The sequence below is a fragment of the Tursiops truncatus genome, chromosome 17 (assembly GCF_011762595.2).
Source record: "Tursiops truncatus isolate mTurTru1 chromosome 17, mTurTru1.mat.Y, whole genome shotgun sequence".
Taxonomy (NCBI): domain Eukaryota; kingdom Metazoa; phylum Chordata; class Mammalia; order Artiodactyla; family Delphinidae; genus Tursiops; species Tursiops truncatus.
Window position 1 is genome coordinate 6,497,804 of NC_047050.1, and position 18,776 is coordinate 6,516,579.

The 18,776-nt window shown below is 39.3% G+C and overlaps 1 protein-coding gene across 3 annotated transcripts in view; it reads right to left on the reverse strand.

The window, feature by feature from the left end:
• Window positions 1–18,776, reverse strand: part of TOX (thymocyte selection associated high mobility group box) — a 298,440-nt gene that overhangs the window by 254,510 nt on the left and 25,154 nt on the right. Inside the window, exon 1 of one of the 3 annotated variants that reach the window (XM_073794417.1) lies at window positions 15,023–15,152. The exons of the other annotated variants lie outside the window; for them this stretch is intronic. The gene's annotated coding sequence lies outside the window, so the exon portion shown is untranslated. Of the gene's footprint in view, window positions 1–15,022; window positions 15,153–18,776 lie in introns of those variants that run through there. 3 annotated transcript variants of the gene reach the window in all.

The following is an 18,776-nucleotide window of genomic DNA, read 5'->3' on the forward strand; positions in this document are numbered from 1 at the left end:
AAAAATGATGCACTACATTTCATAGAATTAAACCCCAAATGGTAAACACCAATATTAGGCAAACTGTGTTCCACAGATCACTAACGTGCCTGGAAATATTAGTAGATATTGGGGTAGAGGAGGATAGGCATTCAAGAAATAGTGAGTTAAACCAAGTTGAACAAGTGCCTTTTCTGCAGACCCCCTTAGTAACTCTTAATCTCACTGCAGACCCAAAAGGAGGGGGGTTTGGTGTACTATCATTTTCTGAACTTACTTAAGCACAGAAAACCAAATTTCCTGAAATTCCTCTTCATTTGTGGAAAAGAAAAAAAATCTTCAGGATATAGCTTAGCTAATGTTCCAATTTAAAACTACAATAATAACAAACGTAACACATTATTATTTCTAAACACACTCCCTCCTTCTAAAGGCACTGTGGAAAACGGGAGCTTACAGTTTCCACAAGCTTGGTTGTCCCAGTGTTACTCTTTGTCAGTGGTGCAGATAAGAATTCACTCCAAGGATCAGGCTCCCCAAAATGCAGATGCTTCTCTCCTATTAAAAACTCCATCCCTGATTAGAACTGTTGGCACAAGTTTAAAAAATTAAGACTTTATTTTACCTATTTAACTTGCATATCTGCCACACTAAAGATTTTCCATATATCTTTCTCTGATGGAAAATGGCATTTCTCTCCTTGACTTTCCAAGAAATAAAATCATATCTGTCATTTCTTTTCTAGTAGGAAAAGGTATAATTACAATAATTATTATATACAATTATTATATATAAAATAAGTAATCTATGTAAACTGCAAAAAGTAACTCATGAATATTAGACCTTACAAATGGAAACAATAATGGAGTGAGTTCATACATGCAAAGCTCTTTTAACCATTCCTGACACATAAGAAAGTGATACAGAAATGTCTGACATTATTCCTGAGAACAGATTAATAATGTTTTAAATGCTTACAATCTTAACTAGTTGCAGCACAAAAATCAAATAACAAATACAAGTCAAATCCCATAATACTGAGTATTTGTGACAGTGACTAACAACAAGACCCCCTGAATTTACTAACTTACACAGGACCTCGTTCTTGCATATGTAGCATTCACACAGGTTTCTTAAAGACCTCTAGATTTTATCATTAATTTCATGAAACATATTCCCTAACACTGAAAAGTGAAAATAATTTCTTGAAGGTAGAAAAAACATGATATTTTCCCCACTGTCCAGGAAGAAATATTCTCTACGATAGGTCATGGGGCACGGAATTGAATATAACATAGTCTCAGTACCCACAGAGCTTCCACAGAGGCCTGACTGGAGAGGTGGTTATAACGGAGGAAAAGGCAGAGAATGAAAAAGACAAGGAGTGGGGAGGAGAGGAGGAGAAAGAGGAAGACGAAGAGAAGAAAGAGGAGAGGAAAGGAGGAAAAGGGAAAGAAGAGGAAGAGGAAGAGTAAAAAGAAAACTAACTTTTCTGAAAACTTACTTTTGTGTACCAGGCATTCTAAGTGTTTGCAAATTTCTGTTCATTCAATCTTTACAACAACCCGATATGCTGGGTAATATTATATCTGTTTTAAAGATCAGGAAACTGAGGCACAGACAGGTGAGGTTAACTTGCTACCATCATGATGTGACTGCTGGAACCCAGCCACTTCCCAGCCAGCCTGACTGTGGACCCTAGGTTTGTGACCACTTCACCAACAATGACGATATTCCCTACTGTTCGAAGGTTAGGATAAGGTATTTACAGGCAGCTGGGGCCCAGAAGAAGTGCTTCGAACTCACGCTGGGTCTGGTGAGGCTGGAAAGACTTCTGGAAGGAGTGATATGTGAAGAGTTTGCAGAAGGCAGCCAGGTAAGGCAAAAAGCGGGCATCTGAGGCAGGGAGAGTAGCCCATGTTGTTTCACGATGGCCTGAAGCAGCAAGGTACAGGAAGGTTCAAGGGCACCGTATGTGTGAGGGAGTGTTGAGGGCAGACACATGGGAGGAAGGCAGGTGTCCAGCCAGGAGGGCCTGTGTGCCACGCAAAAGAGTCGACAACAAGAAGGATGGATGGTCAAGTGATCCAGTGAGAAGTGATGAGGGCTAACATCAGGGAGAGCAAGTAGCAAAGGAAACGGGGGTGGTGAATAGGAGACAGATTTATTTCAAGAACAGAGAGATGTTAGCAATACATTGGATACAGAGGATGATAAAGAGGGAACACTCTAGAGTCCTCCCCAGGTAGCCTCTTTAAAGGCCTGAGCTTCCTCTGATTTTCTTGTATTCTCCCTCCCTTTCCCTCACCTTCCCCAGGAACCAATGGATTACACATTATAGGTGTTCCGATAAATGTTGAATGAGTTGGAATCCACTGTATTTCAAGTATACAGTTGTTGTTCTTTTAGTTTGTGACTATGTTAACACATAGATCAACATACTAACCAAAAAGGAAATAAGACTCCTGCATATCTAACTACTGTAAGAATACCAGTTTCCACTGTATCTTTCCTTGATCATCAGGCATTCTGACACAGACATTAAAAAAAAAAGGGGGGGGGGGGCGGAATTCTTGCAATAACATCCCTAAATATACTGCCCTGTGGGTAGAAACAGTACTGAATTTCTTTTTCTTTTTGTATCACCAGTGTTTTGCCACTGCTGAACTGCACTAGATCAATGACATCAGCATATCCCAGTGATTCAGGAAGGCCTCCTATTCAAGAGGAGACTGCCTTTTGTAGAAGACATTTTTCAAATTAGTATTTTTAGGGAAATAAATTATGATAATGATTGGCAAGTTGCACAGTAATGACTGAAGACTTAGTTGTTTGGTATCTTGCTCTGAACACAGCCACATGGCTGCAAAGCACAGAAAATCTGAAACCAGGGAGACCTTTGTGGACCATGAGACTATCTTTTCCAGCTGTAATGTCTTACACTGGGAAACACGACTAAGGACGCATGTCCTTTATGTTACAGTATTTCTGTTCCATTCTTCCATTATTGTATTACAGCTATTTCAAGTGCCACAAAATTAGTCATACTTTTAAATAGAGCAAAATATATTATTTACAACATACGAGACATGGTGCTAATTTCATTTTTCTCTTCATTTTTTCATTAAAATGTCAAAAATGTTTTTTTTTTTATTTTGCTTGGCATTATATGAAATTGTTATCAAACTCAAATCCTTGTATTTATAATACTGCCTAAAAGTAATTAGTCTAACTTACAACAAACACATGACAGGGCAATTTTTTACAAATAAGTGATTCTCCCACATTTTGATTCTCTTCTGAAAGTTTAAAAAGCTTAAGCTTAAACGGAAAGTTAAGGCCAACCCATGCGCACCTCCCTGTGGATCTCTTATACCTACACAACGACAACATCCAGTTGAATTTCTAAACTAAGTTTTCAAATTTATGCTAAAAAAAGCCAAAAAACAAAAAACAACCCCATATAACTGATTCTACCTGGGAACATGCAAATCTCTCCACATGCTTCTGTTTAATTTTAGAAGGAGTTAGAAGCATCTCGGAGATCAGCACTACATAAACGTCCTTAGTTTCTATAACCATTATAACCTCTGCATTTTGCTAAATATCCCTTTGCTATGCCCTAGAAACCATCAAGAAAACCTCAAAAAATGAATAAAAATAACAACAGCAGCAACAAATATCCAAAACTTTATTGAGTAAAACCACACTAAATATGTTGTTTGAAACCAAAGAGCTATTGGGGCTGGTGGGGGCATGGGGATCATGGCCATAGCATTCAGAGGCCAATTTATTTTGAAGCCAGCACGGAGAGTAGAATATTTTTTATCTTAGTTTTTCTTTCACAAGATTCAAGTCCTAGTTTTTCTTTCACAAAATTCAGGTCCTCAAGACATTATCATTGGACAGTATCCCAGAAAATTAAACACAAATCCCTGAGCTAGAGAAGAATGTTCATGCTCTCCATAAATCTACTTAATGGAAATCCAGTCTTCCCTTGGACAGATGTGGAAGACCTGACTTAAACAGTATTAAGTGTTCCATCTAGAAATGACACAATTTGCTCCATTCGCCCCCTGCCCTCCAGAGGACCCCAAAAGACACCTCCGAGTTGTGACCAGGCACTCCCTTTACCTAAATAGGGTGGGTTCAGTGTGGCTTGTAGATATTATTATGCAAAGATAAAGCATTAATTTTCAAAGTTCATAAACTATTCTATGTCCTCACTGTCCTTGATATTTATAGATTTTTGTGCTTTTTTTTTTTGGTATAGCTTACATTATCCAGATAATAATTTTAATTCCCTATTTCAACCATGGCAATAAGCACTGCCACAGAAATACATAACCTTGGGCAAGTCTCTTCACTTCTCATTTCCTAATTTCTCCAACAATAAATCTGCTTGCAAACATGCCATTTATCAGTTCTCTGAACAAATATCTACCAAACTTCTACTGAAGAGAGGCAAAGAACTTGTGTTCTCTGCTAATAGTGCCACCCAAGTGCTCACAGGATGGGTGCCTAAGAAATATATTGATAACTAACCAGAAAACGTACTTCCTACACCTGCATTTCTTAACAAAATGTTGAATATTTGTACAATAGAGAAAAAGCAGCAGGTAAGGAGTGAAACACCTTCTTGGTAAGAAAACTTGGTAAAATCATCAATCAAGCAGTAAGTATTGAATGAACATTTATCTACCAGGTATCCTGTAAGATACCCAGATGGATCTAGAGGAAAAACATCTGGCCCCTAAGAGCTGTACTTCATTGTTGAAACATTATTTATTCACAAAAACATGATGAAGTGACCATGAAATATAGTGTAAAAATAGTGCAATATTAAGAACTAAAATATCGTAGACTGCCTCTGAATGTTAGAGGTTGAAATTAGAGGAAAATGAAGGTGAACTGGGATCAGGAAAAGTTTAGAAGGAAGATGTGGCCCTTGACCCTGTGGCTCAAAGGAAGCAAAGAACTTGGGTCAAGTGTGAGCATTCAAGGTGAGAGTGGCACGGAAAAGATCGAGACAGAAGAATGTATGTACAACACTCAGAGGGAGCATGAGATGCCAGGCCTCTGGAAACAGAGGGCTAGCATCACAAGGAGGCCATGCAAGGTGTAAGATTTCATGCAAGAGAAAGCAAGCAGCCAGTAGAGGAATGAGGAATTACATTGTGACTAAGGAAGGTCAGATGACCTTTTGTTACCTGTAAGCAGATCTGAAGGCAGGGACAGCAGATAAAGGCTCTTGTGGTGACATAGCTGTGAGATGGTACTGGTGAAAACAGGAATTCCAGCACAATCCAAGAAGATAAACTGACAAAATTAATTGATGTGATGAAGAAAAGTGTGCAGTTAAAGAAGACTTCCAGATTTTTAGCTTGAAGGACCAGAAGAACAAAAGATGATAATGTCAAAAATGATGAAAGGGAGATAGTTGATAAGTTTGACTTCGGAGATGTTAGCCTAAAAAAGTCTGTAAAAATGAAACACAGAAATCATAGGATTCGATGTCTACTGATGTTAGTTTTTTGGTCAACCTTACAGAGTCACTGCTAAAACCGTGACAGGAGATGTGCCGACTGGAGAAGTAAGGGCAAAGAGAGAAAGGCAGCAGTTGAAGGATGACAAAGACTCCTTGACCAAACTTTAGTCAGGTTCCTCTGAGCCCTCTTCCAACCATGCCTCAACCTTGGACTACAGTGTCTGTCCTTGCAGTGTCCAGTTTTTGCAAGAATCTTTCTAAGCTAGTTTAGAGAGAGTCCTCCCCTCCAATATCTGATCAAATTCCCCATCTCGCATCATCCCATTCTTTGTATCTGATCACCCTGGCCTGTCTTCAACAAGAATCCTGTTAGGTTGGTTTAGCAAGAATGACCCCTACCACTGTAATTACCCTTAATAATGTTCCATCCTCCACTCTCTCCTGCAAGCTAGCCCTTTGACTATAAATCCCCACGTATTCTTGTTGTATTCAGAGTTGAACCTGATCTCTCCCCACTGCAATAGTCTTGACACAATAGTCTGTCACAATAGACTGGATTAAAGTCTTCTTATCATTTTGACAAGTTTCAGAATACTTTTTTCTTTAACAAGGGTCAAGTCAAATGGCCTACCTATTACTAAGGGGTCATGAAGAGTCCACGTGCAGGGGAGAGAGATCTCCATTTCTTAGGAGGGGTAAAAAATATACAATGTGATTAACATAATGGTTATTTTTCAGGCTGGTAATTTTTTACTATTAGGGTAGTTAATTGTTGTTATAAATAAATCATCTCTCATGTATGTTTTAAGTGAAAACAATAATTTCTATTCAAAAAGATACCCTTCCCAATAAGTATCATGGATCAAATCTTTTTTGCACACAAGATGCCAGCCCCACATTTAATTATGTTCTTCATTATTACTGTTTTCTAGTGGTATCATACATGGTCTCTCCAAACACTTAAATTCTGGGAAAAGATAGTCTAACAACAAAACAACAACTCTGACCCTATCAGGAGCAATACTAGAATATCATTTGTATCGTACTTTATAAAGCAATTTCACGTACATCATCTCATAGTTAAATCCTTGCAACAGTCCAAAAAGTCAGTAGAATTTTTTTCATTTTCCCAAGCAAATCAAAAGTGGAGAGAGACAGAATGGGCCACGGTCACACAGCTCCTGTACCATCTGTGTCCCTGGCAGAGTTCTGGCCAGGAACTTGGGTATCAGAACCCCAATGACTGCTCAAGGCAGCTCTGGTCTGGGGTGAGCCTATCTGAGGAATTCTACTGCAGTCACAGATGACCACTTTTCCTGAAATTAGAAGTGTTCCCCCTGTAATTTACAGTCTATAACCACGGAAGTAAGTGCTCTTTGTTCTGCCGGTGAGCACACTACTTCCTAATGTGCTTTCAGATGCCCAGTGTCTATGCTGCGACTCCAGCTCCCTCTTTCCCTTGCAAGTTTGGACGAAGATAGATCACCTGTTCCTGATCCATGTAAGTTTACAGTGTGTCTTTCAGTTCTTTTTCATCATGAAGTCTCTGTCAGAGTGAGGTGATTCACTTCCCCACTGGGACATGACCAGCAGAGGCACGACGCTTGGTACCCAAGAATGTGTGTCTCATGGCTCTGGTCCCTGGGTTTCTGAGGCCCCTCTTACAGAGCTCCCGAAACATACCGAATATATACAAGCACAGATTTGCTATTATTCTCGCACAGAGTACTGCTCCTGCACTGATTCCCTGCTGGTGGGAGTTGGAAGGTTCCAGATAGTCTTGACGAAAGACTAAGATTTGTCCAGACTAAGAGCCTGAACAATTGACATTTTATTTACATGGCTGATACTGAATGAAGTTCAATACTTATTGATTCTTGCTTGTTTGCTAAGAGCTATGATGTAGAAAATGTGCCATTAAAAAAGGAAAACTTACTTACTGGACTATGAAGAATAGAGACAACTGAAAGCCTGGAAATCCTATATACAGAACCACCATTTCGTCCCTTTAACTAATGGTAAGACAAATGTTTTAAACATCCTGAGTGGCAACCCACTGCTTCCAGTGCAGCCTTGGCTGCCCTTGGGAGTGCACGCGCTACTGCCGGGGGAAGATGGATCGACTCAGGAGGAAAGAAAGGACGACAAAGGAAATGGAACAAAAAGTATTTTCCACACAAACAGCTGAATTACGAAAAATATTAGTACTGTCACCAAGAATCATAAAGCCTAATTCTACTTGTGCTATATTCCAAGCCTGGGGACAGGTAAAGTTTCACGGGCCAGTTTGTGAACCTTGGGACAAGAGCAGAGAGAGCAAGCAAGTGGCGTGAGCTGCCACCATCTGTCTCTGCAGTCCTATGGGAACCTCTGCAGCATCACTCTTCCTCCCGGAGCCTGGGACGGCAGCCCCTCCCACTGGTTGGAGTTCACTTGTGGGGTGGTGGAAATTACAAATGCTGTATCTGCCAGTGCACATGCAAGGGTTTTAAATGGGAGAAATTCGATTCTTGTATAGAAAGGGAGTTTTCAAGTTAATTCAGGATCACAGCACAAACGAGTTGAGAGACAGCAAAAACTTAGGTGTGGCTCCCACACAAGATTCTTGCAACTCCTTAAGCCATACACACTCATTTGCTTAAGGCTTGTTTTTATATCTGTTATTGTGCAACAGAAGAGCATCATTCAGTATCTCCGAAAAGCAGCGCTTGAAAAAGTATCTTTACAGGATGTCTAAGAAAAGTAGAATAAAACACCTCTGAAGGTATTGATCACGTTACTTGGGAAAGCTCTAATAACTGTGACTCGTCAGGCAGAATGAAGCACTAGCTTCTTTTGGCATCATATTCAAAGCACCGGTGAAGAAGTGGATAAAATTGAGGCAAAGAAGTAACAGGTAATTCCATCCTATTTTAAAAAGCCACAGATAACTGACAATGGAGTTATGTGAAAAGGCAAATACTGCATGGCAGGCTATCCATGGCTACTGTAATTCTGTACCTTTACCAAAAAATTGTGTATGTATTTCTTTTCATTTTCCCATAATTTAAATTGAATCATTAAATATTTATAAAGGAGAGAAAAAATAAAGTTTTTTTACCTTAAGCCATAATAATCAAAGAGATTTGTTTTAATTTGGTTCTCTGCTCTGAATGTTTCCAGTGAACCCAAGCAGTGATTTGGTTCACTGTGACAATCTGAGGATAGCTTTTTGAAACAGCAACATCATTTCAGCTGAGTTCTGATCTTGCCTTACTCTTGTTAATAACATTTGATAGGCCCATAACTAGTACTTTTCGGACATTAGTTCAATTCTATTTTGTAACAGTTTGTATTTGTTTGGCTTGATTTTAGTTTGGAAAAGGCTCATATTCTTTTTTACTTAAAGGAAAACCACTAATGCCTTAAAAGTCTGCTTTTAAAAGAAAATCTTCCACAGAGAATCGGGAAATTGACAGCATCACTTTCAAATGGGCCAGCTTGGCCGGACTCTACCTTAAGGACATGAGCTGGGAGGTGTCCTTGAGTCAAGCGGCATGGTGAAATCTACTGACAGCCAACAGTGAGGGGTTGCTTGCAAACAGTGTGACTGCACGGCTAAAACTATCTTCAAATATATTTATGAATCGTACTTCATTAATGCCTATATGTACTGTACATATCTACCCTTCACACAACTGTTAAACATATTCATTTAATGCCTTCTAGGGGTGTGCACGATGATCACTGCTAAGGGAATAGGACAGCGAACAAGTTAGGGATTTTGTCCTCAAGGGAAAAGCAAGCTAAAATTTATGGGATACCTACTATGTGCCATACCGTAGACTGTATCTTTGTTACAACTACAATCGTTCTCAAGAATAATGTTGAGAAGTCATACGACTTTTGTCAGCTAAGGGATAAAATGGCTTTTAAGTTTTCTTTTAATATATCTTCATTACTGTATCTCCATACTTGTGAATTTGTATGATTTCTGTATAAATTAATGGGAGAAAAAGGCCATGTCCCTCATCCCCTCCCTTTCTTTATTCTGAAATTAGGGAGGAAAAGAACCTCACATTTATCCAATTTCATTTCTCCCTACCCCACCCCCTTCACTATTTTCTTAAAAGAATTCACAGTCAGTTAGAGATTTGCACTGAAGAGGCTATTTCTCCGCTTCTCTTGCGGTAGTTGGGGTGGGGGAGTGTGGGTAAGCAGAGAAAACCTGACTCCGAGTACAGGCTTTCCTTTGTACCTCGATGGACAATCAACAGACTAACTCAGGAAAGGAATTCCAAGTATAGTTGCCTTAATAGGCTAAAATTAGAACGAGGGGTAGGACAGAGAAAGGAGGAACAGAAAAGGAGGGAGAGAAACAAGGAGAGGCTACATAAATGTACTTTGTAAACTCTTCCTCTTGGAACCTACACATTATTATTATTATATTTATTTAAGCAAAATTTGAAATCACTATTTAAATGCTAGCTGTCTCTATGTTAAATCCTCTTAGTTCTCTATATCATGGGCAGGGGGGGAAGAGAGCTTAACAATCCAACTGTCCTCCTATCAACAATTCAAATGATATTTTAGGAGTCATTCCAATATATTTGGTTATTAGACAGGTTTACCGGAAAAATAAAATAAAAATGAGTGCCTGATCATTTCAGTTTTTAATCCAACACTACAAGGAACATTTATGCAGATGAAATATACTTGCAACAATAATGCTTTGAAATAAACGCTATTAAGAAAGCTTAGGGAATGATTATATTTTATTTCAATAGAAAAAAAAAAGACAATTGAACTCTGCTCTTGTCTTCTGTTTCAACATCATGTCTCTGTCCCTCCTCCTCTTGTAATAAATATTCTCTTGCCAGCCCTGTTACTGACAATAATGTAGGTGAACTCTGCACCATGGACAGCTGTCATTATTAATGACCATGCGAGAGAGAAATGCTAACTCTCTCTTTTAGGAACCAAGAGGGCAAAAAACGCTACAGAAATTTCCTTTCATGTTTTCTGATGCTAGAATATTTGCATTTATCCTTTCTAAACTCACCAATAAGCCTCAGTGGCAGAATATGAAAAAACCCCTCACATTTTTAAACTTCAATTGAAAAATACTGTTGATACAGAAGACACTTGTTGCTATATGAAAGTTTTTATGAAAACAATACTATACTCAATGTTTTAGGTATACAATATGTATAATCCTTTTAAAGCTCAGACTATAAAGAAATGTTATGGTAGGAACATTTCTTTTACTCACAGGCTTAAATAACTTTTAATATGACTAGCCCACAGAATGCTCTTACGAAAATAAAAGCATTCCATTCACTAAGTTTATAAAAGTATATATTTATTTTAAATTATGCCTCTTAGGTATTTGTACTTGAATTTTGAAAGTATTAAAATACTGGTTTTATTATCAAAATATAAACTAAATGCTATAGAAACAAAGAGCTTCTTTAAGAACAAAGAGCCCTTATTCACTTCTCAGAAAAATGAGAGGATGATTGTGCTAATACTGTGCTGGAAAACAGCCACCGAAGTCTGTATGAGCCACTTTTTAATTGAAGGACAGATAACATTCTCTAATAAAATAAAAATATACCAGTTCATGCAGACATTTTATTTCAAACTAATTCTTAGGCAACAACCTTCTGTCTGTTCTCAATTTTAAACTACCTACTCTTAATATCTTTTACTTCTTAGCATTGATGCTGATGAAGTGTTGTCATGGGTTATTCTGACTTACTGGAAATGGACTTTTCCAGAACTTAAGGTTTAAGACTTCAATAGATTGGGAGGGTTCAGTTCAAGCCACTAACATGCTTTTCTAAGTCTCTCTTGTCTTCTCACTGCTCCTTGCACTGTTCTATTGACATGTGAAATTCTAGAGATGTCAGCTTTTGTCGATGTTACAGTCTACACAGCTATTAGTAGCTTTTTTAGAAAGTATAAAGAAATATTAGAAAAAAATTTGTCTTTCAACAGATTTTTAGAAGACATATCCAAATTTTAAACATTCTCTACCCAAATTCCAAACTGAAATATAGTTTGCCAAATGCAGTGCCAAGTATAAATGTAATTGTATATGTCAATGAATACTGTAGTAACAACTCCAGATTTTACGTCTGTTTAAATGATAAATCATGCCAAATAATAAGGAAACAAACCAAGCTAAGAAATATGAAAATAGGATGGTCAGAAGTGGGCCCTACACATCTCCCTGAAAAATGTCAGCCTCCTCCAGATACTACACAACAGCAAGGACCAAGACAGCCTTTGATCTGAGATATATTCTACTACCAAACTTAAAGGAAAACAATCCCCTCGATTCTTATGCGCATACTTCAGTGAATGAATCAACAATAATTAGTCATATTCCAATTATATATTCTACCAGCCACCAAAGAGTACACTCAACTTTGAAATAAGTTTGTCTACATTCACTTTAGGAAAAAATTAAATCCAGTCAAACGGTTTTTTTTTTTTAATTACATGACGCCAAAATAACCCATTTGAAATTGTCATTTTCCATTTTCTTGTTGGTTCAAATGTAAATATATTGAAGAAAGGCGGCAGGCTTTGTGCTGGGAGAGGGTCTCTTCTATCAAATGATCCTAGCACTTCTCTTATTATCATAGAAGTGGAATTAAGGGTGGGAGTTTTGGGAGAACGAGAATAGGAGAGGTTTTTCTTTACACATCTTCCTTCCTCAGAGTCTCCCGTTACAAATTTTCAGGGTGAATCAAACCGTCCCACCAAAGCTCATAGAGAATAAAACCTGTTTGACTCCTGGGGTGTGGGGAGCATGATTTCCCACTCCCCAACTCCGTGCCTGATCTCCTCTCTCCCCACCTATGCCTGTCAGATGACACAATCAGGCCAAGTGGGTTTGTTTCTCTCTCTGCTACCGTTTTTGCTTAAGAGACTACCCTCATCAGAGGCCTAGGCCTTAGTCCCACTTAAATTTTTAGTCACTAAAACTGAAAAAGAAGTATCAATAAACATTTCAGGAACATAAAATCATTCCATTCAACCAACTGCTCTGAATCAAATTAGTTCAGAACACTTTATCCTTAAAACTGCAAAAACATTGTGATACTAAATATTCAATATTATCAGTCAGGCAAATTGGCCCAGATCAAATGAGCAAATTTTTTCAATGAGATTGCTAAATTTCTTGGCTTATAGCTTTGTAATAAATAATGTGCTTCTACTCAATCCGTACATTAAGTCTTTTACGTGGCCTTAAGGCACTCTCTGATAGCTATGCCCATTACAATGTAGCCATAGAAACTGACACATTTATTTCTTGGATTAGTGTGCCATTGAAAATATTAATATGATGCAGTAAATGGGGATTTAATCTAATCTACTGATGGTAGGATGAAGTTAGTAAAAGGTTGAGTGCCCTTATGGAGAAAGAAAAAATTATATCTGCAGAGAAAAGCTTGTTATTGGTTACAAAGATCAACTAAACAGCCTATGACATATTATGCACTTTCTACATTTAAACAGACTCTGTCAAACTCAGCATGGAGGCTTTCTGCAGGCCGAAAAATGCTTTTACACATATATATTAAAGATTTCAATACCCAAGCTGAAACCCCTTTTATCTATAAGCGTAAACAAAAGAGCACACCTCTCACAACATACTTTGTGAAACACGGCACCCAGGGTGAAACTGGCATGCCCAAAACCATTTGAGTAAAATTTGTTTTATTTTGAATTGAAGGTATTTGCTTAGCCTTTCACCTCTGCTAAGGGTTTTTAAAAAAAACAAAAAAACACCAGAATAACTTCACCAAAGAAAGCCAATTTTATTTAACATGTTCTGAGAAAATGCAGCGAATCAATTTCACCGTTAATGTCATTAATTTCTAACTGGAAATCAGATATGAATAAATACTCCTTTTGTTGTGGGATAGATCACACTTGACTCTGATGTCTCCTAATAATTCATAGGATTCCAGGTCTGTCCCCCCTTTACTCTGCAGCAAACTACATAAATTTCAAAGATATATTCTGACAGATGAGGCACTGGTGAAAAGCAAAGTACAGCACTTTGTCCTTGAAAAGTTAACATGCAATGCCATAAAGTATTCAAATAATAATTTACTCAATCTTTCAGGGTAATTAAAATGCTCGAGATGTTGGAGAAAATCACCTTGAGCTTATAAAACTGGAAAGCCCCCCCTCTCCTCTCTGCATGCAAGCTGCCCCTACAGACCTACCACATGCTTTCCCAGTTATGGGGTTTGATTTCAGAAGATAATAAATAGCCAGGATCTAATTTTGCCATGTCACAACCGATTATGTTTCACAAGAAAAGGTGGAGTGCTCACCTACCAGATGAAGGTGAAACATAAAACCACTTTTATTTATGTCATGTGTCCAAATTCAACTCACCCCGGCACTGGGTACTGTGAGTGCGCGGACTTCCATTGTCATGTGAATTTATGCACCTCAAGCAAGTGTCACATATAAACATAAATTTAATCAAAGGGTTGGAAACCTTTATTACAAAAAAAAAAAAAACACGTTTTTGACATCTAATATAAATTATTTTAATGTGTCTTGTTACTACTTTTCAGAAGGTCACAGAGAAAGAATAAGACATTAAACAGATACAGCCTATGGCTATATCTTAATTCAGGTGATGATTAGCAGTATAATTTAGACCCAGACTCATTTTTAAAGGTTTTTTTTGTTTGTTTTTAACTTTCAGAAGTTCATTCCCCCCCCCACTACCTTAATCAATTGTACTGGAAAGTTGCTCAGTTGTAACAACGTAAAGGAAAATTTATCATAGGAATTTATATTTCCAATGCGAATATAATCAGGCCTGAGTCTTTGACCCTTCAAGTAAAATGAAAGTCTCCAGACATTTTCTGGATGAGCTAGGTCAAAAATACGTTTGTAGGTCATGAGTATAACTGCTCCAGCATTACATTTTGGGTGCAGAATCAAAGGCAAAGTTTGGACATCAGAGCTCCTGCTGCTCTTCATGTCAAGAGGATAAAACAGAAGGCTGATAACAATAGATTAACAAGCCCCGGGTATTACTCAGCCGTTCCCCTCAGTTGGATAGGCTTTGGACAGAATTTTAATGACTAAAAAAAATTGCATATGATGAATAAGGATGTCGTTTTCAATTAACATGAACAAAGGATCATTCCCATATTTGGCAAATGAGGTAGCCGTGGTGTAAGAAAAGCTGGGGCATTCACAGACAATGCATCATCCTCGCAAATCAAAACAAGCTGATGACATTCAGGTACCTTCGCACTGACTCGACTGCACTTTCTAGCAGGTACTTACCGGCCACCGCCACCGGCTGTAGAAGGCACTAAGAGCCTCCTATTGACTAAAAACAATACTGATTTTAATATTATTACCAGTTAGTGAGAGGGCACACTTAAACCTAAATGGACTGCAGAACGTGTCAGCACCCAAGTTTATTTAAGATAAAATGCCTAAAGGCCCAAAAAAGGACGTACGATTGGTATTCCACGACAAACTGGAAATCAAAACCTTAATAAAGTTTAACCTTTGGGAACTTACTTTCCTCAAAGCCTTCGAAGACCGCCTCAGGCTGACAAAAAAGGTAACGCGCTCACTCAGGACGCAGCACTGGCGCTCACAACGTAGCTTGTGTACGTGCTCAGGGCTACTATGCGTGCTCAGGACGTAGCACGTATGCCTGATCAGGACGTGACGTAACGTGCGTGCTCAGGACGTAGCGTGCGTGCGTGCTCAGGACGTAGCACGTATGCCTGATCAGGACGTAACGTGCGTGCGCACGACGTAGCGTGCGTGCGTGCTCAGGACGTAGCGTGCGTGCGTGCTCAGGACGGAACGTGCATGCTCAGGACGCAGGATGAGTGCTCCGGACATAGTATGTGTACGTGTTCAGAACGTAATGTGCGTGCCCAGGACGCAGCACGTGTGCGTGCCCAGGACGTGCGTGAGGTTAGGGTTGTATGGTACAGCCCTTATCTTTTGGTCACTTCTGGTTGTGTGTTTTCTCACTCTAGGGGCCTGTCTTGAGTTCAGCTGGTCGTGGGACCATCCTAGTTACCTCTTTCAGCTAATAACCTGGGGGAACAATCAGTTAGAATTCCTGCAAGTCCCTCAAGTATCTCCTATCTTACCAATAGTGCTGTTGGAAGTGACTTCTCAGATTCAGTGACTGCCAGGGGATTCCTTTCACTCTTTGGTGGCATGTAAGAGCCTCAGGGAAGCAAGACCAGGCTTACTTAATTGAAAGCATGAACCATAAGCGCTGTGGGCTAGTAGTGCCATCCACTCTGGGAATGTAAGGCTTTTTAACTTAACCATCGGTCTCCAGTGATGGCACATCAGACTGACCTACACACCAGACTCAATTTACTGGCCACTGATGTGGTCAGGTGCCTTCAGTGCAGTATGGCCGAATGTGAAATCATTTTCCCCCAAGCGTGTTCTACTGGGTTACACAAAGTTAAACAAATGATAATCCAGCAGGACTTCTCAGAGCCTTTTATAAGCTAACGTGTAGTGAGTCTCTTGAGAAGGTATGCAATGATATTTTAATTTTTTTGACCTAGGAAAACTTTGCTGTCATGGAGCACCTATTAACTTCACAAGACACTCATATTCCCAGCAAATAGTCTGGAAAATCCTGCTGTAGGTAACTGAAGTGAAGTTATTATCAGTATACTAACTGCTCTGTAATTCTTTAAGTTTTGCCTAGTTCTAGGAGCTCGTTGGTAGTACCCATTTGTTTTGTTTCCAGTGCATAATATGACCAGCCATCATCTAATGTCAAGATATGCACTTTGTGTATCCTTTGTGTATTTCTAATGAAATTTAGAAGGAAAAGGCAAACCAGAGAATGCCAATAGTGCCTGATATTAACAGAAGCACCTCCAAAGAAAGGAGGGGTCCAGGATGCTGGGGAGGGTTAGCTATAACTTTCCCAAGGTTATGAGCTCCTTGGAGAAGAAATTCAGGTATTCCCAGTACCTGCTTTCAGATGAGTCCACAACATTACCCACAATTCCTTGTTCTTATCTTGGTTGGCTCCTTCTCCCTCATTTCACAGCACCTGTTCCAAACCTTCACTCATCTTTTCAAAGCTGCTAACCAACCCCATCTCATCACTCTGAGCATATGACCCTGCTCTGTTCACTAAGCAACCAGGGACATTGGTGGGCACGTCCTCAAGTTAGAGCCCATGAGATATAAATCAACCACCTTCTGAATTTTTCCTTACTTGCTTCCTCCAGTTGCAAAGCATTGGTGCCCTTCTTTCCATTGAAGGCAGCGCCATTTCAGCTCCACTCCAGCCCCAGTGGGTCCTGAGACTGCCTCCACAAGATTGGGCTTCATCAAGTTTCACCACTCACTCCTTATCCAACAGCACTATCTTCTCCATATAAATATACTCAAGTCTCTCTGATCCAAAAATAACCACTCCAGCTCTCTGTCTCCCCCAAACACTGCTCAATCTCTTTCCTTCCTCCTCAGGTAAATGTATTGAAGAGCCACCCATACTCTTGGCCTCGACAGCCTCAATTCCTCTCATTCCTAAGTCCATCATTATCTGACTTCTAGACTCATCACTCCATTAAAACTACTTTCATCAAGTTGCTGATGATGTCCGTATTGGCAAATTCTGTGGCCATTTCTCAGTCTTTATCTTATTGTAATATTCACTATTGACAACACACTCCCTAGAACTCTTTATTCTCTTGGCTTCAGTGACACCACTCTATCCTGATTCTTTTTTTTTTTTTTATCTCTTTCTCTGGTCATCACTTAAAACCTGGGCTCCCCCATGATTCCATTCTTGGTCTATTTTTCATCATTCCTAATAAGCTCTTCTTGGATAATACTGACAGGTCTGGGTTTTAGTCTTAGCTCGGTTTTGTGCCTAGCTCCTTTAGCCTGTTTCCTCATCTGTAAATTAAAGTTAATGATAGCATCTCTTTTATAGGGTTGTAATAAAAATTACATAATTCATGTAGAGTATTCAGCACAGGGCTACATACATGCCTGGTACACGGTATCAGTAAATGTTGTTGTCATGTTGGAAATTATTTTCTTTCTCTGTCACTGGCATCCAGCCAGCCATCCACATCTGATTTTCCCTCTTGTATACATCACAAATCCTTCCATTGATCTCTGCCATGTTAGATCAGTGTTACCACTTCATTCTCCCTTCATCTACCTCTAGGTCAATGGTTTTCAAAATTTCTTCCAAAAAGTTCTAAGATTCCTCTTTTTCTATCTCCTATGTTTATTAAATTTCAGTGTATACGTTTTTCAAAAGGTTTTGCTGCCATAAAAAGTTGGAAATCTATCAGTCTGATGGATTCCTGGTTGCTATTCCTGCCTTCCATCCTGTCTTTACAAATCCATTCACTGCACCAAAGCCAGAGTAATCTCTCTACAATCTACATCTGATAAAGTTACTTCCTCAATAAAACCTTTAAATGGCTTCTTATAAACAAGTAGATGTCAACCTCTTTAACATGACTCATGAGGCCAGAGTCTAACCCCAGCTCCGATCCTTCTTGTTCTGGCAAAACCAATCTGCAAGCAACTCCCCAAAGTCTCAGGACGACTCACACCCACCTTGGTTTATGTTGGTCTCTTGAGCTGGGAAACACTTCCCACCTTTCACCTGGCTAATTCTTACTGGATTCTTCATTTCCCATCATCTTCTCCATGAAGTCTTCTTTGAAGTCCAGGCTAGACTAGGGCTTCCCTTTGTCCTCCCTTTAGCATCTTCCACAGTACATTGTCATTACCTGTTTATTTATGTGTCTCTCTGCCCTACTAGACTGTGAGCTTTTCGGGACAGTGACTGTATGCTGTTTACCTTGAACCTCCTATGTCTAGGTCAGAATAAGTGCACCAGAAATGTTTGTTGTTCTGACATAAACTGCGTGTTCTTGAGAAGCAACAAGGTATAGCAGAAAGAACATTGGCAAGGACTGGCAAACAGGTGGTGAGCTGCTTTTGGTATCCATACCCAAACCAGTGAGCACTGCATCTAGAAGGGGAAAGGGAGGCTAGCTCTGAGCTGAGCGAGAAAATTCAGAAGACCGATTAGCACTTTCTCCACGGGCATGGGATGGGGTCACGGTAGACGTTCTGTAATTCAGACCTTTCTGTCCTTCCTATGTAGGCTCTGAGGTGACAGCCTCCTTCCGATTCTGGTTTCATCGCTTACTGACCGCCAGTTATTTATTATGCCTGAGTTTCATCTCTCTATAGCCGTGCCCACTCTCCATCGTAGTTGCTAAGAAATAATGTAGGTGCAAGCATT